This window comes from Phalacrocorax carbo, chromosome 2 (genome assembly GCF_963921805.1).
Source record: "Phalacrocorax carbo chromosome 2, bPhaCar2.1, whole genome shotgun sequence".
Taxonomy (NCBI): Eukaryota; Metazoa; Chordata; class Aves; order Suliformes; family Phalacrocoracidae; genus Phalacrocorax; species Phalacrocorax carbo.
The window spans coordinates 6,109,978-6,134,359 of NC_087514.1; the positions used below are offsets into that span (position 1 = coordinate 6,109,978).

Consider the following 24,382-nt stretch of genomic DNA (forward strand, 5'->3'; position numbering starts at 1 on the left):
CTCAGGGATGAGGTAAAAGAAGGGGCCACCTGTTTGCTAAACCAGAAGGGGCATTTCTTCCCCACACTGCCTGGGGACACGTCTCCCTCCGGTTCCCCAGCCCCTCGCCGGGGGGGACATTTCTCTGCCACTCCTCTTGGAGGGCAGGGGGCTTCACGTTGCCCCACATGCCCCTTGGGTCGGCACCCCCAGCCTCCTTCTCTCAGACATCTCCCTCACTCCTCACACCTCTCACCCCCGGGCCCCTCAGCCCCTCAACCCCACGGCCCCGGGGTCTCAGCCCCCGGATCCCTCAGCCCCGTCCCTCCCCACCCCTCCGTCCCCGTCCCGGGCCGCCCCCCCCCCGCTCCCCCGCTCCAGGCCGGCGGGGGGGCCCGCAGCCCTTCCCGCCCAGCTCCTTCCCCTCCCCTCGGCTCCTTAAACCCCGCGGCCGCCTCGGCCCGGCCCCTCTCCCGCCTCGGCGCCCGGCCCGGGCCGGATCCCGCGCCCGTCCCGCCGCCAGGTCCCGCTGCCGCCCTGCCCTCCCTCCCGCCGGCCGCCTGCCCGCGCTGCTCGCTGCCCGTCCTTTCGCCCCCTCCCGCCCATCCTTCCTTTTCTTCCTTTCTTTTCTTCCTTTCTCTTCTTTATCTTCTTTTATTGCCTTTCCTCCTTTCCTTTCCTGTCCTTCTTTCCTTCTTTTCTTTCCTTTCCTTCTCTTTCCTTCTTTCTCTCTTTTCTCTCTTTCTATCCTTTTCCTTTCTCTCTCCACTCTCTCCTCTTCTTTCTTCCTTTCTTCCTTTCTTCCTTTCTTCCTTTCCTTTCCTTTCCTTTCTTCCTTTCTTCCTTTCTTCCTTTGTCCCTTTCCTTTCCTTTCCTTTCCTTTCCTTTCCTTTCCTTTCCTTTCCTTTCCTTTCCTTTCCTTTCCTTTCCTTTCCTTTCCTTTCCTTTCCTTTCCTTTCCTTTCCTTTCCTTTCCTTTCCTTTCCTTTCCTTTCCTTTCCTTTCCTTTCCTTTCCTTTCCTTTCCTTTCCTTTCCTTTCCTTTCCTTTCCTTTCCTTTTCCTTTCCTTTCCTTTCCTTTCCTTTCCTTTCCTTTCCTTTCCTTTCCTTTCCTTTCCTTTCCTTTCCTTTCCTTTCCTTTCCTTTCCTTTCCTTTCCCTTTCCTTTCCTTTCCTTTCCTTTCCTTTCCTTTCCTTTCCTTTCCTTTCCTTTCCTTTCCTTTCCTTTCCTTTCCTTTCCTTTCCTTTCCTTTCCTTTTTTCCTTCTCTCTCTCCTCTCACTTTCTTTCCCTCTTATTGTCTTCTCTAATCTTTCTTTTCCTTTTTTCTTTTCTTCCTTTCTCCATTTTTTCTTCCTTTCTGTTCTTTCTCTTTCTTTCACCCATTCTCTTCTTCCTCCCCTTCTTCCTCTTCTTCTTCCTCTTCTTTTCTTCTTCCTCTTCTTTTCTTCTTCTTTTTCCTTCTTTCCTCCCCCCGGTTTCCCAGCCAGGGTGGGGGTGGGTGGGCAGAAGATGCAGCATTTTGCCCGTCCCCACTCTGTCACCAGCACTTCTCTGTGAGCACGTGTGTGCACAGGGGGTGTTCGGGGGGGCGAGTGCCTGTGTGTGTCCGTGTCTGTGTCCGTGTGTCCCTGTGTGTGCTTCTGCCTCTGCACGCCCACCGCCACGACAGGTCCCTGCCTGGGCTGACAACTCTGCAAAGCGCACCTCAGCTGCCTGCTGAGGCACCAGTTACCACTTGGAGTGGTGCTGTGTTTGTGCAGGTAAGAGGACATTTTGGGGTTTACAAGCCTGGCACCTGGGGCACTGTGACTCTGAACACAACCTTTGCTTTGTCCTTTTCATTTTCCCTTGCACAGGGAGGCAGCTCAAGTTCAGAAGAATTTTTTTTTTTTAAAGTATACAGGCATGCAGGAACAGGATCTGTCTCTTGAAAAGAAAATCCCTAAGGAACTGTGTAACAGTATTCTTAAGCTGGGTTGGTTTATTTTCCTTTAGTCGAAAAAGTTTTCAGACCACCGACTGCTACGTGAGTCTGTCCTCTGAGCTTGGGTCTGGTTCAGCCCCTGAGTTGTGATGAGTGGATGCAAAGTGCCTTCACTGCAGATGATAAAGCAGAGGCTGAGGAATGGGTAATGCTCTCATTGAGGAAAGCCACTGAAAAAGTTCAGAAGCTGACAGGAGGTTTATAGATGTCAAGATTACATTATAGTTACTCTTTTTAGGGTAGGTTCTCCTAATCATATATACCTGGGCGTTTTGATGTCCTAACACCTTCTTGTGTTCTGTCTGTGTGACACTTCAGTTTCTATCAGTGTGTGGGAATACCATGCTGCGTTAACAGGATGATGTTTTCTTCAGTGCGTATTTATTACAAATGTGCTATGCATTACTTTCTGGCTGTAGGCTCTAAGTCTTCCTCTAAGCTGCCTAATTCAGCAGTTCCTTTGCTTCTGTATTTTTACATAGCTAGTGTTCTTAAAAAGTGTATTGACTGCTTCACAGCTGACACTTCATAGGCATTAGTATGCACGCGGTGCTGTGCCTGGTTGCACGTATTTTGATTAAGATCTTAAAATAACGCAGCCCATCTGTGCGGTGTGGACACTAATGGAATAATTCTCAGGAAGATGCACCTGCAAAATCTATCTATGTAACTGTGTGCTTAATTTCCACCCAGGATTACTCTAGATGCGTGCCTAAATCTCCTCTTTTTCTTTCACAAATACCTGATTAGATGTCTGATTTCAGGGAGTTTGTATAAATACTGCAGAATAAATACTAATTAATAAAATAGTAAGGGCAGTTTCTCAGATCTCAGATAGGTAAGGCAGGTGAATGCAAGGTTTATTCTACTTTAAAAGCTCCATGACTGCATTTAGTAGTTTCTACTGAAGTTTCACTCCTTCTACCAACTGTCACACATATTTCCCAGCATGATGATGCTATTCCGAATATATAAAGACTATGCTCTTTGTCCGCAGCTGGGAAAGTGCTCTGAAGTAACTTCCAATAAGACATATCAAGTACATGAAGACATATATTAGAATTTACATAGGTAAAGTGTTGATGGAATATTATTGCAAAAGAAAGTTCTTAGTATTGCAGAATCACTGTGTATCTTCAATAAGCGTGTTGTGTTGCTGTTGTTTCTAATAAGAGGCGGTGTGCTGTTTTGGGATCCTTTCTGGTGAAACTGAGGCTTGGAGAAGTTAAGAGTCCCATTCTGAACTTAGCAATGGGCTGCCCACCAACTGACGAATGTCATCTGGTTTTGGGTAGAATTATTCCAAGTAACTTGCAGAAGGGCACTTCTCAACACTTTGCAAAGCAAAGGGAAGAAACCAGGTCTTCTGACTTACCGAACAGCAGACGGTGCTGCTGCTCCCTCCTGGGATCAGTTTGGGGCCAAATCTTGCTTGTTTTATCAGTGCAAACGGTATTCTCTCTAGTCTGAGTGACTGTCTCTCAAATTTGAGTGAGACCAATACCATGAATGAGAAGAGGCTTTGGACTGGAACAGTACATCTGATGGGAGACTTATTGTGGGGGAAGTATCAGTATGACTCATGAATGTGACTCATGTTAGTATGGTGGAAGAACAAGGTCCCCAATGGGGACCTGACGGAGGAAGAATTAGGTGGAAGAATTAGTTTGTTTCTGTGGTCTGTGGGAAGCTTTTTGTGAGCTCAGAGACCCAGACAATGTGTGGGTGAGTGTCTCTGAAGCACCTATACATACACAGAAGTCTTTTCTTACTTCTGCTGACATTTTATACAGGTTTAGGGCAAACGTCTTTGCTGCATGCCGGAACTAGCTTTTGATTCTGGAGATTATGATACTGAAAATAATTGGAACAAAAGAACACTTTTATTTCCAGCATGTGATAACTTTCTTGCTAAAATATGTTTCTAAGATTTGCTCAGTAATTATCTTGGCTTCAAAGGATATTTCAATTTGTCATACTGCAACACTTTATTCTAAAACCTGTTTTGATTAATCTCTGCTGGCTGATTGCAATTCCTCCCCTTTAAAATCCATTCTTAAACTCTTTCCCTTTCTCATAATGAGGAGCAAAACCGTTAAGAAAAAAACCTGCATTATATCAACGTCTATACCTGAATAATACAGGTGATATTGGGCTATTTCAGCTGTTCAGGCAATGCCAAATTCCCCAATCTTTCTCAGATAAACTTTAATATGTGTTGTCTTCCATGACACTGAAATATCCCCTTCCACCCTTTCCAACTCCGTGTTCCCTAGCAAGGAAGAGGTAGCAGTGCATTTCTGCTTTACAACTAGCTTTTTACAGAGGAGCCATTCCTGCAGGTCTTTCTTTGGTCAAATGAGTCTAAAGACAGGCATGCTGGACCGTTATTGAATCATAGAATCATTAAGGTTGGAAAAGACCTCCAATATCATCAAGTACAACTGTCAACCCCACACTACCATGTCTCCTAAACCATGCCCTGAAGTGCCACATCTACAGATCTTTTAAATACCTCCAGGGATGGTGACTCAAACACCTCTCTGGGCAGCCTGTTCCAATGCATGACCACTCTTTCAGTAAAGAAATTTTTCCTAATATCCAACCTAAACCTCCCCTGATGCAGCTTGAGGCCATTTCCTCTTGTCTTATCACTGGTAACTTGGGAGAAGAGACCAACACCCACCTCACTACAACCTCCTTTCAGGGGGTTGCAGAGAGTGATGAGGTCTCCCCTCAGCCTCCTCTTCTCCAGGCTAAACCACCCCAGTTCCCTCAGCCACTCCTCATAAGGCTTGCTCTCTGTTGGGTGCCACTCACTTTGTATTAGGCATTACCAGCCGTTACGAAGATGTCTTGGAGCATGGGAGCTCAGGTTTTGGGAATGAGGAAAGAGGGAGACAGCATCTACAGAAGTCACGGAACTGTAACTAACTGAGGAATTGGAAACATATTTTGAAATTCTTGTAGCAAATATAGGTGGGACAGGAAAAGAACAGGAAAATTAACAAATTGGAAACTATCTAGACATATTTGGACACAAGCTCACTCTGCTAATTTCCTCCATCATATGCGCCATTTTACTTGGTGTTTTCCTTATGGCTTGTTCCAGTTGCTGCTGAAGGTTTTGTGATCCCCTTCAATGGAAGTTGCATCAGGCTTCTGAAACTGGCCCGAGGAAAGCTCAGCTCACGTGACTGTCCTAGCCCAGTTAGCGGAGCCAAGCAGAGCCATGTATTTTGCAGAAGGAGAGAGAAGCTTCTGCAAAGATTTTGCTTTTGGGAGTCTTCATGTCTTAAGCCTTGAAGTGGTCTGCTCAAGCTGCACTCAGACTTACTTTCTCCTTGGCAAGCAGTTATAAGATCTTGTGAGGTAATAAATCATAACATTTATTTTATAGTTTTCTGTTTCAAATTTTGTTTAAAAAACACTGCTAGGTTTTGGGGTGTATTTCAGGGGATAGGAGGTGTTAGTCCTAATGATCTTGATTTATAAATTACATCAAGGGTCAGTAAATTGCAGATTAAATTGAGTTTTTTTTTGCCTTAACATTACAGCTAAAAAGGCCACTGGATATAGACAGGGGCCACATACAATGGATGTTGCTCTGGCTCAGCCTTTAGACTGAATCTCTGCACAGCTGTTTTATGTGGGGGAATGAGGCCCTGGGAACCCTGATGTACCCTGGTGTGGCTTTGAAACCATGAAGAGTAAGGAAGCTGTAGAATGGGGCAGGCAGACCCCACTTTCTGTCCAAGGCACATGCATGAACTTACTGAGCTTCCAGCCCACTTCTATTACTCTTGCAGTGTGTCTGTACTCCAGTTATTGAGAAATGTGAACAAAAATGACACGGTCTTCTATTCAGAGATCGTAATGCAACACTGAGAATGCTACAACCCTTGTTGTCCATCTCAGGTCTTTTCCTTTCCTTTGTACGATTTCTATGGCACTTGCTGGTGCTGGCCGCCATGGGGGCTGTGAGCAGCAATTACAAACCCCAGGCTGACATCCCCAGCAGTGGAGCTTGGCCAGGGGTGTAGGGAGGGGAATGTGCACTGATTTCTTCTCCCCACTCTACTGATGTCCAGCTCCACTGACTAGGCTGAAATATTTAATCATGTGAATATGATCTGCAAAACAGGACCTGCAGTTCTGGTTGAGGAAAAAGTTGTTTATTCATTCCTAGTCTGAATATGAGGGTGGGAGAAGTATGATAATATTTATTTTTCACCATCACTAAAAGTTCTATGAAGATTAAATAGCTGATGCTTCAACTAGCAAGGCAGAAGTATGCACGCGTTATTATTGCCTTGAGAAAACTGTTTCAGGAATGGCAGTAGGTGGGTAGATGGTGGGCATATCACCTGCTAGGGACTAGTGGTATAGATCAGAGATTTAATCTGGAGTGGAGAAAAAAGAAACAACCCACTTCTGTAATAAACATTATTGATATACAACAGATATGTTGCTTCCTGTTCCTTAGTGGAAAATTAATTTCACATCACAGGTGATGCAAGTAGTGAGATAGCTTTTGTGCTGCTAGAAACAACCTAAAAACCCCCGGAGTTTCTTTGCTTGGGAGACTGAAAGTGTGCTGGACTGCCGTTCTTTATTATATTGAGGCTTTCATGGCAAATACCTATCTTTGTGTACAGCACACAAACAAGAGCCTGAGATTTCTGGAAGTATTTTGACCTTAAAAGACCTTTTCCTGTAAAACAGTATAAACAGTCTTTAAAAACCTCCCATACTTCCCTGGTATGGAGGAAATTTAGCAATAAAGAGAGGGCAGGTGCCCATGAGTCCTGGCACTTTCTTGCATACCTTTGCACTACAGAAGCAGCGAAGCAGCTGGTCCTGAGAGCCCATTGAAGAATCACGAATCCCACACCAGGGCAGATGTGGCTGCACAGCTGCCCAAAAAGTGCAAAACCTGGGTCTGATCTGGTTACACGTCACAAAGCTTCTCCAAGCTGTGTTAGCCTTGACAATTCATTAGGAATGAATGAAATTGAGTTATGGGTCATATTTTGCAAGTGCTGTCAGTCCTGATTATGCAGTTGTCTAGATTTCCTTTGCTCAGGGAGTACTGCTATCACAGAGCTTATGTACTATGCAGTAGGTGTAAGCTATCCTTCCCCAGCTTATCAGAGTCTATTTACTTTGCATTGATTCAGTTCCTTAGAAATTAATCTTTGATTCTTTGCAAAATAGAAGGATCCCTCGAGTTCGGTTTAAGCAACTGGATTTGATTATTGTTATGTCCTGAATATTGATTCTTAAGTGATTTTAATAAGAGATGCCAAAACTACAATATTTCTTATCATATTTGAGGGGAAGTTTAAACCATTGACAATTTTAAATATTTTTGGACTTGTGCTCTTTGATCTAAGCTTAGGCAACACTTATTTGCAGTTTGACTGCTTATTACCCAAGTGCAATTTTTGCAGTGCGGTTTGCTTAACCACACTGAATTATGTGCCTATTGGCAGCAGCCAGGTATTTCTTTCCAGAGAAACCAGGTTTAATATTGATTGTCATAAGAAGGATTATTCTGCATATCAATTGCAACGATTTTCTTTGAGCTGGAAATTTTAGAGCTGGAGGTACCAGGGGGATTTCAGTTCATTCCACATTTAGTATAAAACTAATTAGCCCTTGTACGACAGAACTTCAGTAATTCCAATTTCATCAGCAGATAAAGGCTACAAATATCTGCATGGACTGTCTTGATCACCACTGCAGTTCTTAGAAATGAAACAACAGCCGGTACCCATTTCAAAGCACTTCTTGTACTGGGCATCCCTGCAACTTTTTGTCTGTTTCTGTGGTAGGACACAGTTTTTCTCCACAGTAAGTGAAATATCCTAACGAAACAATAGGGTAGGAATGCAAAGGAGCTCATGGTTTTCAGCCCATTGTAGTACTTGAGAAGAGAAGGGTGCTCAGTGCTGATCTTTGCAAAATGTATCAGAAAATCTTCAGCAAACCCCATGGGCTAGATCTAGACAGGACGGTCAGGCACAGTGGTTTTAAATCCTGACTGGGAAATAAATTTGGTACCTGCTAAAAGGCAGCAAGACTCAGCCCTTCTTGTAACACCTGAAATTCATCTGGTCCTGTGTGAGTGCTGGCAAAGCCCAAATCTGCCTCATCTACATGATCTGCTGTACCACAGTCTGAACACGGGACCCGAGGATCCACTTCTGCAATGGCCGGTGACTTCACATTCCTGCAGCAGGAAGAAAAAAAAAATCATTCCTTTTGTAAAGGACAGCACTTTAGCATAGGTAATAAAACTGTCCAGTTGCTCTGGGAGGCTGGGCAGGAGGGAATCGCTCATTCCTAACAGATGGGTTGTCAACCTTTGTTGAAGTCTGACATTCCATAAGCCACCTTGTGCTTGAGTTGTTTCAAACCAATTTCCCCTGGCCTGCTTTGCTGTTTAATTATGGTACCACCTCTAGAGTATTTCTGAGAGTGGTTTTTATGTTTTCTGGAGGCTTTTCTTAATTATACGGGTAAGTACTTTTATGACTGATACCTGAAATTAAATCAGTTTACAAGTGGGCTTATTTTAGCTTCTTTCTTTGCCATCCCTTGGGGTTATTACTCAGTGCATTTTCTGTTCTTTTTTTCACTCAAGTTATTTGTGCATTTCTGAATACTTTCTTCTTTTTAATTCACTGTTCTGTCTTTTTATTGCCGCCTTCAACTTTTTTTCCTTTTCAGTTGATACCTCTATTGTCATATTTTCTTCCCTTAGCATCCTTTTCACTTCCGTTAGCAGCTGTTCCCAGACTATGGGCCATGACCCCAAGAAGGCTGTGGCAGTTATGAGTGGGCTATAAAATTAAGTTGCTAATTTTAGCTGTGACAATACAGGGTAGTCAGAGAAATGCTGCTTTCCAGGACACCATTTGACGGAGCTGTATCCTTATGTAAAGAGAGATCACCTTTCCTTCAGCAGTTTCTGAGCTAAGACTGGTAACGTCATGCAGCGAAACAGATAAAGCACAAAGTACCCTTATGCCAGATTCCATGGGTATGATAAAAAACTTAAAACTATTTACGCTTACTTAAATTTCTCCTCATTTCCATCTCTGTTTTTGCTCCCCGTCTCGCTCACAGAGAGTATTTTTGGAGGTAATAACCCATAAGGTAGGTCCTATCCAGACGAGGAAGCCACAGAGGGAGCTTGCAGGTACACTGAGTTTAGGGGAGTCTATCCACCTGGTTGGAGGAGCTGCTGGCAGCTTTGTAGGTCTTCAGGATTCATAAGGAAAAAACCAAACTAGAACAAGAAAAAAACCCACCAGACATAAGCAGGAACAATTCCGTGTTAACCAGTGTCACTTCTTCCCTTAGCTATGTGCCTTTGTCCTGTTGTTCATTATTGACTTGAAGTTTCATCATATCATGGGCTGAATTCCCTTAAATAATTGCCATGACACGTGGCATGGACAGGCAATGGCTGTGCCACTAGTTTATGTGGCATTTAACCTTTCTTGGGTCTTCTGCCTTGAGCAGAGAGGCTGAGTACGTACCTCACTTAGTTTTAGGTGTCTGTTGGAGGGTGTCCTGCTCAGCCAGACACCCCTCGCTGAAGTTAGGGATGGCGAAGAAAAACAGGAGGTTTTGCAAGATGATTCATCTGATCTGTTTAAAGTGTATTACTCCCTAGAAGTGTCTGTTCCTCTCTATGGATTATAAAGGCCCTGTAGGTGGTTTACTCAGATATAGACAGCTACTCTGTAAATCTCTGTATTTGGTCAGATTAATCCCCATAATTTCAATAAAGCCTCAGTGCATCGCTCGGCAGAGTTACCTAGCAGGACTGCATTCCCCACAGGCTGGCTGAGGGAGCCCATCGCTGGTGACCAACATGAAGTGTCATCTCTCTCTCTATAAATTAGCACTGCAGAGAAGTTTTGTATTGATTAAAACTATATCAGAACAGTTTAGGTGAGCAGGAGGATCTGGAATAGCTGTAGCATGGTGATGTGACAATTTTATCCCAGGTATCAGATTTAGGATCTTGCAGGAGATACACGGTGTGACAGTAATGTCATGTAGCTAACTGCTCTGTCGTGTTTAGATGATATAGGAAGTATTAGGCTGTTGGACTGCAGATTATCTTAAGAAAGCTCTTCCTTCTCTCCTCCAGGGCCCATGCAGGAGGAGGGATTACATTGCCTTGGGGAATACTAACCTTTGGGTTGGTTTAGTTGCCTCCTGTAGCCAATTTAAGACAATAAGGACATGAAGACAGTGTTTCTCTTGCATTGAAATCAGCCAGCAAAAATAATGATTGGAACACGGTGACAATTTTCTGTGAAACAGACACTGATGTGAATGATCATTTCACTTATTCCTGTTATAAATGGGATAATGTTTGTTAATTCTGTTTTGTCATTAAAAGGCTCCACTAAGCATGGATTTTTCCACTGTCAGTCCTACACTGTCTGCAGAAATTGGTCTTTATCTATGAAGTCTCTCAATTAAATTACAGTATTATGAATACTCTTGACCCGTGCCTAGGTGGGAGGATCCATGCCATTGTGCGTACAGCCTTTCTGCCTCATTACCAGCTCTTCTTGTTTAGCTAGCTTCTTTGTTGGATCAGATTATGAGTGCTAATCCTTCCTCTGTTTTGTGACGTGATGCTGTGCTGGATGGCAGCAAAGCCAACAGGAGAGTTTGTCTCCTTTAATGCTCTCCTTAAGAATGGGATGGGTGAGGCGTCTATTAATTCCCTTTGATTGGCTCTGTACTCACAGGTTTTGTGAAATCCTGTCTATTAGATTGTAAACTCTTTTGGCACAGGGATAAACCGGGAAACACTGGTAAACAGGGCACCCTCTGCTCCTGTCCCAGCAGAGATAATGTGGGAGAGGGGGGCTTTCCTTCTGATGCAAGACTTTGCTGGACTGAGCTTAATTCCAGCTCTGTCACAGTAACCTTATGCAAAACAAGTAATTCAGTGTCCAAGTCCCCTGTGTAAATAACTGGCATTTTAAAGAGAAGGTAACAAGTGAAGAACCTGTTATAATGCTTTTCTCATCCCTCCAGGACATGTTTCTAATTCAGTTTGTAAAAGAGACTTTCTGGGAGATGACCCTGATGGAAGACTTGGGGCATGGTGGCATCTCAAAGATCAGATGAGGGAGCATTTTATTTTAGGACTTTGAAAGGCTCACTTAGGGTAGAGAAACTTGGAGGAGTTACCATGGGTAAATCATGGACAACTCTGTAGGGCAGAGGCTGACACTGAACTGTTCCCCTGCCAAAATTCCCCAAGGTGCTGTAACAGGGACCATCACTGAAACAAGATCTGGGGTGAGGATACACGCAGTTATGCTTCAGGAGGCTTAAGCAGGCTAAAAGAAGATTTGGGGAATGGATTTGTCCAACCTACCCCTGTTTGTCCCACCGTCTGCCTGTGTTGTTTATTCATTGACTAACTCCCCTTTCTTCCTGAAAAGCTCTGGCTCGGTAGCTTCTTATGTTTCCTGGGAGCTGTGACAATGCCAAGAGCACCACCCAGACTCCTGGGTGGTAGATGAGTGACCGGGAGGGTCTGGTAGGTTTTACATGAGGTTTCATGAGGTCTGTTGTCTTACTGAGTTTTAAAGAGTCAGTTATTACCTGTTCATGCTTTTGGCATTGCTGCTGTTTCAAATGTGTTGCCTGCTGCCAAGAGCAAGTCTTCTTTCTAGGCGTCTGGATGATTATTGGGCTTGCTTTATCTTTTAACGGATTCATATTGAAGCAGCACATTCCTTTGGTCCTAGGAGTTGTGCAATCTTGTGTTTTACTGGAGATGGTCCTTTTCAGCTCATGGTTTATCACAAAAGACAAGCTTCTGGCCTTTCTGGAGAATTCAAACTGAATCACAGGAGACTATCGATTTCAGCCCCTGGAATATAAAATCACTTTGTTATGTACCCCAAAAATTGAAAAGAATGGGAATTAAAAGCTAAAATTTGTAAAAGGGCATCGTGAAGTATTAGGAACAGGGGCAATTTTTCAAAAGGTTGTGCTATTATTTTCTAGAAGAAAGGAGAAACAGGGTAGCTATGTCTTATTAAACTAAAAATATTAGCCTGATACTTGAAGGAGAATAAAAAAATCTTCCTTCAATGATTCCACTGAAGTGGAAGTTTTAAGATGGATTTGAAAAGGCAAGCTGCTTTCTTTGGTGACCATATAGAAGTAATGGTGTGCGTCTCTCTTTCAGTGCCTGCTTGTATGCCATAGGGTGTGGGACCCCAAGTCCCAAACTTCTAATGAGAGAAGTTGGTGATGAATCTAAGTAGCTTTTCTGGATGGGTGGGAACTTAGGGATTCCTCAGGGATTGCTTTCTATCCAACCTGTATTTAAGACACAGGTGTCCCCTTCTCCATCCAGGTTCTTTTATTGCATCACCTGCATTCGGGGAAAGGCCTCTGACCTTGTTCACACTAACGCTTCCTTAGACAGTAAAAATCAATTCTTTGGGATATGGTTTAAACGATGTCTGAACAGAATGGGAAATAGAGTTAGGAAAATTAATGCAGCCCCTCCCTTAGGTTTAATGCTTTCTGGGAATAAATCTGTAAAGTCTAAGGAGGGCTCTGTCACTACCAATAGTTATCTGTGATTTAAGGTTTCAACAGTGTGTTTGGTGTTATACAGACTTAAGTGGAAAATCACTCCCAATTTATTGAGGCTTCTACCACGGTGTCTTTATTTAGGGGCAGAGTCTGTCATTCCAATAAAAAATTATGGAGTGTTTTAATCTGCTAAGAGGTATGCTGAGATACCAGTGGGATTGTCTGAACATTGATCTTTTTGCAAGAGGTATTACTAAATCAGCAGAGCTAGGAAAGACTGTAGTAGTTTCTGAATCACATAATTCAGGGTGTGGTATTTAAAGAAAAAGATAATTGTCTGCACTGGCTTCCACTGACTTGAGAAGTTCAGTAGGAACACTTGACGTACTAAAAATACATAACTTTTGAAATATATAACTTTTTTAATGCTTTCAATAATTGTCAAAATCTGTACGTTTAAAATTTTGACTTAAATATTTTTAAAAATTTGTATATGACAAGTTACAAAAGAATAATGCACTCGGGCTGCTCTGTACAGCAAAAGCAGGTGGCAGAGAACATTCCTGGCAATAACCTCGCTAGGCAGTTGCATCAGGAAAGGCTTGAAATCACAGACTAGAAGCCACTGACCTCTGATTGACAGGCAGCAATCTGAATTAAATGAGTATCTGCAAATGCTGGTGCATTCCCTGGCACATGAGCGCCGATACTGGGACCAGCACAGAGACTGGTGTATCTGTCTGCAGTCGAAAGGGGTGTGAAGAAGTTGCCCACGTGTTGTCGTGGGGCAGGCAGGAGGCGAGGGGAGCCGTTGCCCAAGCAGTAATCGTGGGAGGCACCACAGCAGGGGTAGCCCTTCGTTACCATCCTTCTCTGTGTTTGTGGCGGCTGTGAGGCTACTTTGGTCCCTGGGAGGGGTAGAGTAGATCCCAAGTTCTGCCCACATCCTGCCTGTCCCTGCCTGTTTACTTGCCGGGCTGTAGCCTGCAAGAAAGGCGTTCCTCTGCCGCAGGACAGAGCTCAGAAATAAGGTGGGTCTTAACATGGCTGAGAGCCACGTGGTGGGAAAAACACTTCCCCCTCCTCTCATTCTTTTCCTAAAATGAGAAATGGGATAATATAATCCAGTCCTAGATGAAATCTTTGCATTTTCCCTAGAAATGTTCCCTTCACTGCAAGATTCACACTATGCAAAGGCAATGCTCCTATTTATAACTTGTGGCTGAAGAGAAGTCTCTCATTAAGTAGAAGAGTCGTCTTAGAGTAACTGTTGAATGGATTTAAATGCTTTGGTAACATATTTAAAGAGCTTGTCCTCTGCAGAAAGGTGGGTCAGCCTCATAACCAGGGTCTGTGTGGCTTTATTCATACTTTGCACTTGTGTAATTCCACAGGGGCTTGGGGTTTTTCTTTTGTTGTTGTTGTTGTTGTTGGTTTTCTTTTCGGTTTTCTTTTTGATTTGTACTAATACATGGAGTTGCAGCTGCATATCAGGATGGAGCCAGGCACTGAGATACCACAGATTTGCTGCTACGAAAACATAATTGATTCCTGCTATTTGGAATCTGATGAAACTGCAATGTGTTGAATACTTAGTCTGTACTTGCGTGATCTTTCCAATAACTCATGTTCCTTTGAAGTAATTTCATTTTCCTGACTTTCCTGTTCTTGAATTGTTTCCAGTGAAACTGAGTCCTCCCGGTGTAATTCATAGGCAGGAGTCACAAAGCTGACACTCTTGTACGTTGGTATGTGGGGAAGAAATCTTTTTGCCTCTAGGATGTTATTAGGAACAAGATGACAACTTGTGAATATTTTCCAGGTATCATAATGCTTTAATATATTGGGATGTTGAATAACATTGGTGATACCATCACAGCAATGTGTGAGAGAAGAACTAGCATTCCTGTTACACTGAATTGCAGCTGTCTTTGTTCTAGCTTAAGGTGGACATCAAAAGCCTTAATGCTGAGACCTGTATTACAGCTTTCAACACTCTTTTTTGTCTTTTAGAGCTTTCAGCCTTACAGGGATTTCACCTACAAAGTACACAAAAACAGGGAAAACACTGGTCTCATGGCTATCCAGTGGCATTTCTGTGGATATAATTGAATGCTTTATAAAAGTAATGGACTAGCTTTTATAAAAACACATCCCAAAGCAAAGCTTTTAGAAGAAATCTAATGGTAGGCTATGAAGGATTTTTTTGTGGGTTTTGTTTTGTTTTTCGTGGTGATCTTTTCATAATTAGTGAAGTCACGGGCACGTTAGACAAGCTGCTACACGTGAATAAATGAACCAATACGTCAAAGTAGTGGAGTGGTGTAGGAAAACAAGAAGCAGTCTATTGTCAGTGAGAAGAGGCTTGGGGGGTGAGAGAGCGGTTATGCTTTGCAATTTGCTCTGACAAACATTTTTCCACATACTTCAGAAGTGGAAGGTCTGCACGAAGACTGAAAACCTGCATTATGCTTTCAATCTTTTCTCTATTTCATACACCTCAGAGGGAAATAAAATTCTGTCTTCTCACAGGGTAAACCAAATGTGAAGTGCTAGCATACTTCCCATTCAGGCTTGAGAGTCAAAGCTATTGTTCATGCAGATGGAAGCACCAGAAAGAAGAGTTAAGCCTACAGCAGTCCTCTGCTCAGATGGTTGATTTGAAGAATACAGGAAGCCACGAGCACTCTCGTCTGGTCTCACACAGCTCCTTCAAGGGGGGTAAAATCCCTTTCAAAAGATAAATGTCAAACATGGCTATTGTACTGCATGATGCCAATCATATAGAGAAGACCATACTGGGGAAAGGCGTAATTTATGTAAGATGAACAAAGTATAGGGGCTCTCCAAGGCTTTCATATCCAAAGTAGTATTGAAGTTTTGCGGCTTTACAGGGCTTGCTAGTAAGTAAATGTAGCAAGACCTGAATTATCATACAGTAAATATTTCTCCAGATCTAAAAATTTAGGATTCTTAAAAATTATTTCTTTTCCCATTCTCTTCATAGTGTTTTGGGACTTATATCAGTTATTGCTTTAAGTGTAATTCTCCTCGGATGCCCGATTTGCCTGAGAGATGTAAGTGTTTGTGCCGGCATGGTGTTTCACTGGAAATGAAAGTCACAGTTCAGCAGTTCAGATTTAAGCCTGTTGAATTTTGGAGAGAAAATTCCTTCCCGGAATTTGGGGATCACCTCAGCAACTCACATGCCACGCATGCCAAGTGGAAGTGGAAGGGTGGAAGCTGCATGGAGAGCAGGATTGCACTGAAAGGCCTGAAAGTTAGATATGTAAATAATGGCTGAAAAATGGGCTTTCTTAAGTAGCTTTAAAAAACGTTTGCTAGTGAAAATACAGGGAGTGCAGTTGCTATAGCTACCAGCAGGGTTTTTGGAGAAGTTCTTGAGGTACTTACTGTTTAGTTGTACACAAATGCATAGTTTTTCTCAGGCTGAAGATTCAGCATCACCTTGTATTTGGATTCTCTCCTAAAGCATTTAAGCTGCCACTGGTCAGCAGCAGCAGCAGTGTTTAGAGTTTTGAAGAGAGAAAAAGGCAAGGTGCTATGCTGATCTTGAGAATGCTTTTTTTTTTCCCTCTTTACTGCACAACTGATGCATTGCTAGTGTAGCTGAGCTGGTGTGTTACTTCATGTCTTGTTTGTTTGTCTGTTTGGGTTCTTTTTAGGATAAGGAATAGATAATAACATTGCAAGGTTTCATGTTTACTTTAGTAGGGGGAAAAAAAATCAAATTCTTTAATTATTAACCACTAGCCTAGCAACTCGTCTGGGCCCTAGAAGCCAGAGAAAAGCTTCAGATTAAAACATGACACTGCAAACAGAAGATGAATGCATTCATTCTAGACATCAAGTACATCAGGCGATGGTAACTGAGCACTTGAAAAACTTTCTACTTCTGGTGCGGGGATATTCTGTCTCATAAATCAAGACCGATGGCTCTCTGGAGCAGGAAAAGTACTGCAACTTTTGTACAAGAAATAGATGAGATACTGGTATTATTAAGAATAATTTTGGACTTATATTGGCCAGGAGGTCAGACTGTACATAATTGTTCCTCTCATCTGTAATAACCTGTAAGTAAGATTTGTTCCCTGAATGCATCAACATGAATATGAAAAACTTTCATACATTAAATTAGGTCTTATATATATCCATAGAAAACGAGTTATAACACCTGGTTTTACCTAACAAAGAATAAGCTGTCAGTCTTGCTAGCTAAGACAAAACAGCGAAACAAGCACAATCCCATCATCCTTTTTTTTTTTTTAATTGGCAACAGGTAGATTAAACCAGTTAGTCTTCAGAGAACTGTGTTTGAAATATTTGCTTATCTGTATGTGGGGTAAATTGTGCACCTTCATCCAGCATGGCAGTTTATTAGTACTTTAGCATCAAAAGGAAAGCAAAGTACCTGCTTGCTGCTCAGTGGGGCAGGAAAACTAGTGACAAAAAAGGTGTCGAAAAGGCCAAGGTACTCAGTGCCTTTTTGTAACCTTTATTTTACCAGCGAGGACCATCTCCTGGCCTCCAGGTCCCAGAGCCTACCTGAAGAGTCAGTGAGAGCAAAGCATTACCAGCTGGCATTTAGGGCAGCAGAACATCAGGGCTGACTTCATCCAATTCAGTTTATGGAAACAGAAAACTCAGGCTGAAGTGTAACTCTTTAGGCAATCCGCAATTCCATGAATGCCCCATAGATTTAGTTCCTATATCCATTATAATTACGCAGAAATTGGACTAATCCTGCACAGGATGTTCTTAAGCTCTCTTTGTGTAACCTACTGTAAAAGTTCAAAAAGACATTGCTTTTCCTAACTCCATTTTGGTCCTTCTACCCAAACCTGCTTTTCTAAGACAATTTCATCATTCAGGAAGGGTATCTGCTTAGAAATCTAGATGTGCTTCTTCTGTTCCCCATTAGACAAAGACTTTATACTCAAGTCTTTTCACCCTCTGCCTCTGAACCTGCTAAATACCATCTGTTAGCTGTTGCTGATTTTGGCTGACTTTCTTATGTCTCCTTGACCAGACAGACATCTGTTGAAATACCAATATCTGTTGAATTATCAATATTAAATCCTAGCTGTTTTTCTAGGCTCCCTTTATTGCATCTGAGGAAAAGAAACACTTCTTGTGAGTAGTTCATTTATTATGCTCATCCTCCTTAGAAAGAGATAAAATCAATCTGGCTATGGATTTTTTTTCTTTTTCTTTTATTTTTTTTCCCCCATGAAGTGGAAAGGGGACCCATCCTGAGGAGCTCAGGTATAAAACCACATACAATGTTAGTTAGACACCTACAGTCTAGACATAAATGAGATAAATCCCAGCCAAAGCTCTGCAACGTCCTAGGAAATAGCCTCGTGTGAGACAGTATCTTAAATTCATTTTTAAAGTCCAGAAAGGCACAGATGTAATTTGATTTAAGTTCTAGCACTGCTGTCTAAGTGGGTATCTTTTTTTCGTTTCTACAATTTTTCCATGTCTTTTCCACCAAAATTTCCAATTTGCATTTGCTATTTTTTTCCTGGTAACTACTGTATGTCCTGCCATCTGATCCTGGCTCTCTCATTTTCAGTTATCTCTGTTTTCAAGAAAATACTGCTTTCCTGATGTCATCACACAGCCCTTGGCCATCTACCTGAACAGAGCACATGGGTAGATAGAGTATCATAAAAGACCTATACCTAAAGATCAATACCCTGTTCCTGAAATAACAATTCAGCCTGCAAGGTTGTCACCAGTTTTGGAAGTAATGGGAACTTTGAAAATTTTTGAGTTCTCATCCATTTGAAAATATCCTCCCTCCAACTATCATATAAAATCTTTGGTATTTACTATTACTTACCTAATATCTCTCTCTTCTTCTAAGATGCAAATTCAGGATATTAAGGAAAGGGAAGTGAGTTTTTACGTTTTAGGTCTTTTTGAGGCAGTTTGGTATCACACTCCTTCCTAGAGTTAATTATGAAAATTTGAGATATGAAAAAACAAAATGTTCGGAAGACCCGAGTTTGATGTTATTCCATATTTCATCCATGTGTTTCCTTATACTCCCTTATTTCTTTCATGGCCCTCTCCCTTTCTGCTTTCTCTTTCCTGCAACAGAGTGACCACTGCTCTTTCTGATGTTTGGGGGAAGAACTAAAAGGAAGGAAGCAGAGTGGTGGGGTTGGCATGGGGTCGTAGTTGAGATGGTTCAAAGCCCTTCCAGCCAATGTCAGGTTTATTGACCTGACACTGTCCCAGCCCTTGCCTTAAGCACAGACACGTAGACCCAACTGTTGTGCAGGGGTAGCAGGTAGTGACATTTCTTATCATGCTACAAGCCTCCTGGGTCTATCAGTTGCCTGGTGTGAGCGCTGCGTATGGGCTGTAGAGCACAACTTTTGGGTTCTTATCCTTTCTATGCAAGTGACAGTGGTGGTGAGAGCCCTTCCTGGTAGAATATAGGTGTTGTTTGCATGCCTTCTCTGGCTACAGTTTTTTTCCTGTTTAATCGACAGCTTTCAGACCCTTGTTTGCTGTATTTCTTTTAAGTGTCTTCAGCAGCCTCCTGCTTTCTGTCTTACAGCCCTGAAAGCAGCAATGCCAGGAAAAATGCCAAGGCAGGACTTTGGTGCAGGTCTCCCACTGCCAGCATCATGGCAGGATCACAGAAGGGTTCACAGGCAGTGGTTTCCTGTGTGCTGTGTTCAGAATCTGAGAGGAGTAAAGTGTGTTTTACCTCAATTTTGGGCTTAGGATCTCTGTGACACTGAACAAACTCCGCTTCTGCTTGACTCCTATGTGTTCCCCTTACCTGCTAGCGCCGTGTTGGTGGTGGCCACAGTGCTGGGTAGAGATGGCGCAGACATAAAGGATATGCTGTCAACTTGTCTTCACTCAAAGCTGATGCTGTATTAAGGCTGTGCTTCTTATTTCCCTTATTTATTTCCCTTATTTTAAAGCAATCTGTGTTGATGGTGAAGACATCCACAATCCAGACCTCTATGGTCAAGAAGATGAGTCCTCCTCTCTCCTCCTAGCCCCAGCTCTTTTCATGGGAGAGAGAAGCATTTGAGGTTAGAGCCAAAAAAGACTTGAGGCACTAGCTTCCAAGTTTTTCAGTCTCAAATCTTCCATATGCAATTATGAGAAATAAAAGCAGCAATCCTATCTGGGTTCCAGCCCCACTTTGGGCTTCAGGTCAGTTCCCAAAATACTTTGCAGCCTTGATGCAATGTCAACTAACTGTGAATTGCTTTCTACCCTGCTGCAACAAGGAGGCGAAGAATCACCTTTTTCTAGAATACCTGGTGGGAAAGGGTTGCTTGCAAACTGCCTATATCTGCTTAGCTGTCTTTTTTCTTTCTTGTGTTTTTAAAAACATTTGTCAATGCTTCTCAGTAGATGAGCATGGAGATATTGAGTGTGGGTGGATTTCAGGCCGTGGATACTGCACAGGGGACAAAGCCTCCTGCAAGTGCTGGGTAAAGAGGGAAAGCTTCAGAAAGGGCTAAGGCTCAGGATGTAACCCTGCTGTCTGCACCTTCCCAAGTAACAAGAGATATCTCCTGTTTTCATGGCCTTCCTTCACAAATATTTCACTTCTGCTGGTGTGTTGGTGCCCACAGTAGAGTTCTGGGTTTCATTACAAAGGCCAAGACCATGGAAATTAGACCATGGAAAGGCTTTGCAACACTAAGTCTCTTAATCAAATGTAGTTGTTTCTGAACAAAACTTCATGACATTAGATGGCCATCAACTTGCTGGAACATGAGGAGGAGAAATTCACCCACATAGTGCAAGTAGGAGGCATTGATGTTCCTGTATTTGGGAAATTTTCTGTCATCTGGACAGTTGAGCAGAAGTGTTGGGGAAGTGGTGGGTGAGTGCACGGTACATTTCGAATTAGGATAGCCCTGTTAATAACCCTGAGAGTGACAGACAACTGGTATGAGATAATTTTTGGGACTTGTAGGGATTCTGGTAATCCTCATCCAGGCCGTTATCATAAGGCATAGGGCAAGGAATCCAAAGCAGTTCTTCCTTGTATTGGCCCCAGTAGGAGCTCTGGTAAATGCATTCACCAGGCTCCTCTTTGTTAGAAAGTATGTTGCCTATTTTCCAAACAGATTTAGGCTGTTACCCCATCCTGATTCCTCACTCCAGCTCTGCTAGCTGACTATATAAAGCCATGACATATGGGTCTTTTTACTGACATAATCCTCTACTGTACTAAAAAAGAAAATATTAAGTTTCATTCCAAGAGCTGGAAGAACTTCCATGAGGATATAAAAAGCAGGAAATAGGCCCTGTAAGAGTAGAGCACTCTCATATTAGTTAGCCTTGAGGGGCTCAATGTTAAAGGCTTCTTCCTAATAGTTAATGTGGGCTGGAACAGCTCTGTCTCTGCTGGAGAGGAAATGGGATTTGTGGGACTTTCCCCGTACATGTTACGGGGAAAGGACTGGTGTTCTGCGACCCTGTAATAAATCAACGTGCTACGCACATACAGCAGTAGAGACAGTCTGAGCATGTAGTAGTGGGGACTAATCTCAGGATTTTTCCACTCCACAGCAAACTATTTCTACAGTATGAACTGTTTGCTTCCTCTGCAGACATAATTTTGTCTTTGTCGTGCTTACATCACTCCTCATTAATCTGGACATCCTGCAGCCGGCAGTGGCTGTTAATATAAATGTATGAATTGTGCTCCTTTTCCCATGAAGGCCTGTGAATAATGTTATCTATTACCCTAAATAGCCAGTGTGCCTTGCATTGCATGCAGATGTGGACTTTTCAGTTCTAGGACATACGTATGGTGCAAACCCTGCTTCGGTGACAGCATGTTTCAGAGTTGTGTTAAGATTAAAACAAGTAGGCAAGGGAGTATGGACAAAGTTTTCTAATTTAGCCAGGGTGCGATAGAGTCATTACTGAGATGGGTGAGCTGTGCAGCTGCTATTGAGTCATGTAGTTTGGAGTGTGTGTTTCCCCCCCTAGTAAGTCCATCACCATTCATAAATTATTATGTATCTAATCATTTCACTGTATTAATATCCTCAGGTTTCAAATACATTTGCACCCCAATGGATGAGCCACTGCAGAGGCATAATATGTGCGAATGTGCTGGGTAAATGACTTGCAGTCTACATGACTAAATTTATGTATTTGGGGTTATTTTGGGGGTAGGAAAGGGTAGCTCCCAACTAAGATTATGACAAGTTAACTGACCTCTGAGTCTCCTGTTCTCTTCCTAATTCCCTGGTCCATGCTGAAGAGGTTCAGGCTAGTGCTTTCCAAAGGAAAGTAGGTAGAAATTAAGGGGAAAAAACGATTTAAATGAAATGCAGCACTGAGAAGCTACTTTACTATAAAGAAAAATGCATCCAAAAGTATCAAACTGATGTTTCAGTTTTAGATTCAAGCTGTTCTTCCTGGTTTTGCCAGCTAGTAAATAAACCTGGGGAAAGAAGGTCTCAGTACCAGCACTACAGGGGCTGGTGCCTGGTTCTTGGGCAAACCCTGCTTTGCAGGCATTGTTTTCCCAAATGAGATAGGCAAAGCTTCCCCCATCAGCTCTCCTAATCCTCTGGACCCAACATACACTCTAAAACACTTCCTGTGAGTCTTTTCCTTGACAATTATTTCAGTCAGGTTAACTAAGATGCTTGTGGAATAGTGTTTCATACAGAGCCAGCATTTGAGATGTAGAATTCCTTTTGAAATTCAAACTCCTTATTAGCTGAAGTGACACAGGGTTGCCACTTGGCTGGTCAATAAACACATGTGTTCATATGGTACAGTATGGATTTTCCTTACAGACTGGTTGATGATGCCAAAGCCAAAGAACTGCTGGGTGTAACTTTCTCAAACATTGCTTCAGAATGTGCTTTTTCTGCACTAGCAAGGGATATAGGCTGTTTCTAGCTCCTCAGAAGTTATGGTGGGAGACCAAGAGATGGTTGCATTCTGTGTCATGCTCTTAAGACTTGCTTTAGCCATTTGGCCAGATCTAAAAGGTTTGGAGCGTCACTTTGCAGCATCTGTTCTCCTGGGCACAGCAGCAGCGGGGGCATTGCAGAACAGAGTGCACCCATGTCTTATCCCATCAGGGAGCTGGGGTGTAGACACAGCACGCAACCGGTCCCACCATGCAAGTGCGGCCTACTTATAGGAGAGGTAACAAAATTAATTTGGCAATAGTGGTGTGGATTTGGTAGTGCCCTAACCACAGACTGTAGAGTTTGGGAGAGTCTATCATAGAGACTTTTTATTGCAGGTTAGTTTTGGGTTTTCTTAGCTAATCTAAGCTTGACATGCAAGAGTACAATTTAAATCTGGAGTTACTTCCTCTGAACGAATCACTGAGAAGTTATACTTGGGGATATTGCATCAAGGTTTTAGCCTGCAGACACAGCGTGGCTGCAGCAGGCAAAAATACATTGCACAGCCATCATCTAGCACTTAGGGTATTTTAGAATTGCAGTGATTTGGCAGGCAACCAGTAAGAGCTGGTTTTAAAGCGTCTGTGGTGGATGCATTTACAAAGGGGTCAATTTGAGGGATGCATGATCCAAGCATAGGTCAAGGAGTCAGGAGTGCCTGAATTCTAATTCTGACCTTCTCTCAGGTTTGCCTGTGCGTGAACATGCAACACCACAGAGGTTGAAAGAAGGTTTCTAAGGCTGCAAAGTGGAGCATGCAGAAATTAGGAAATGCCCGTGCTGAGTTAATCCAGTCCCCCTTGGGGTATGTTTTACGGCCTTCTAAGACTCTTGGTTACGGTCCTCTGTATTATATTTTCTCCCATTAGATTCTTGTCTCATTCTGTCTCCTGGACAGGTATCTGTCACTTAGGAAACAGCTATTTATTATTTTTCCCCTCCTAATTGTTCTCTATGGACTTCATTTCTTGCATGATCAAACTTATTTCCAATTGCAGCAATATTAATCATTCATGGGCTCTGGTAGTTCCAGCACCAAGTACTTCAGGTCAGTAATAGAGTTCAGCTAAGGCAAACAAATTGATGGGTTTGAATTGTCTGCTGGTCTTTCCCACCACCCTATTTCATCTCCTATAAAGCTGACAGATGACTCTGGCTAGCATTCACGTTAACCATCTCTCTGCGTCTGATCGTTTTTTTTAGGGATTGGGGTAGAAGTTGCTCTTGAGATGTGATATTGCAAAAGAAGAGAAGAAATGTCTCAGTCCCTGCAGCCTTGCCGGCACTTAGAGCAGATGTTAGAGAGCTGTTCACTAGCAGGGTGCATGAACACCCTCATCCAACACACTGCGGACCTGCTGCCAGTCTCTGCCTTGATTTTAGCAGACTTTGGATCAGTTGTGGTTGAACAAAGTACCTCGGGAACAGCTCCGGTGTTAGCAGAGAATATTCTGCTCGATTATTCACATGGGTTTTGAAATAATGCCCATTGAAATCAATGGTCCTCTTTTCATTAACTACACTTGGCTTTGGATCAGGCCTGGCAAGATGCATATCTTCCAGAAATGCCATTGGATGATTTCTTTAAAAAGCATTGAACAAAGATATACGACTGCATGGGCTGATCGGGGGAAAGAAAGTCCCATCTCTCTTTTATATGGTTGGTTTCCTGCTCATATCAGCAATAATTTAGATAATTGAATTGCTTAGTTCAGTAGTTGGAAGAGGCAAGATCAACAAGCTGGCTCTAGGACATCAGATGTATTAGTGTTCTGGGTTTTTTTGTTTGTTTGTTTTTTTTATGTGTGAAAAGCTGTATAATTGGACACTGTCTTTTTCACCCCAGGCTAACCTCTTCTTCAGAAGAG

At 42.7% G+C, this 24,382-nt stretch overlaps 1 protein-coding gene across 3 annotated transcripts in view; it reads left to right on the forward strand.

The window, feature by feature from the left end:
* The window catches only part of COL22A1 (collagen type XXII alpha 1 chain), a 263,312-nt gene that overhangs the window by 17,074 nt on the left and 221,856 nt on the right, over positions 1 to 24,382 (forward strand). Inside the window, exon 1 of one of the 3 annotated variants that reach the window (XM_064442039.1) lies at positions 1,238 to 1,738. The exons of the other annotated variants lie outside the window; for them this stretch is intronic. The gene's annotated coding sequence lies outside the window, so the exon portion shown is untranslated. Of the gene's footprint in view, positions 1 to 1,237; positions 1,739 to 24,382 lie in introns of those variants that run through there. 3 annotated transcript variants of the gene reach the window in all.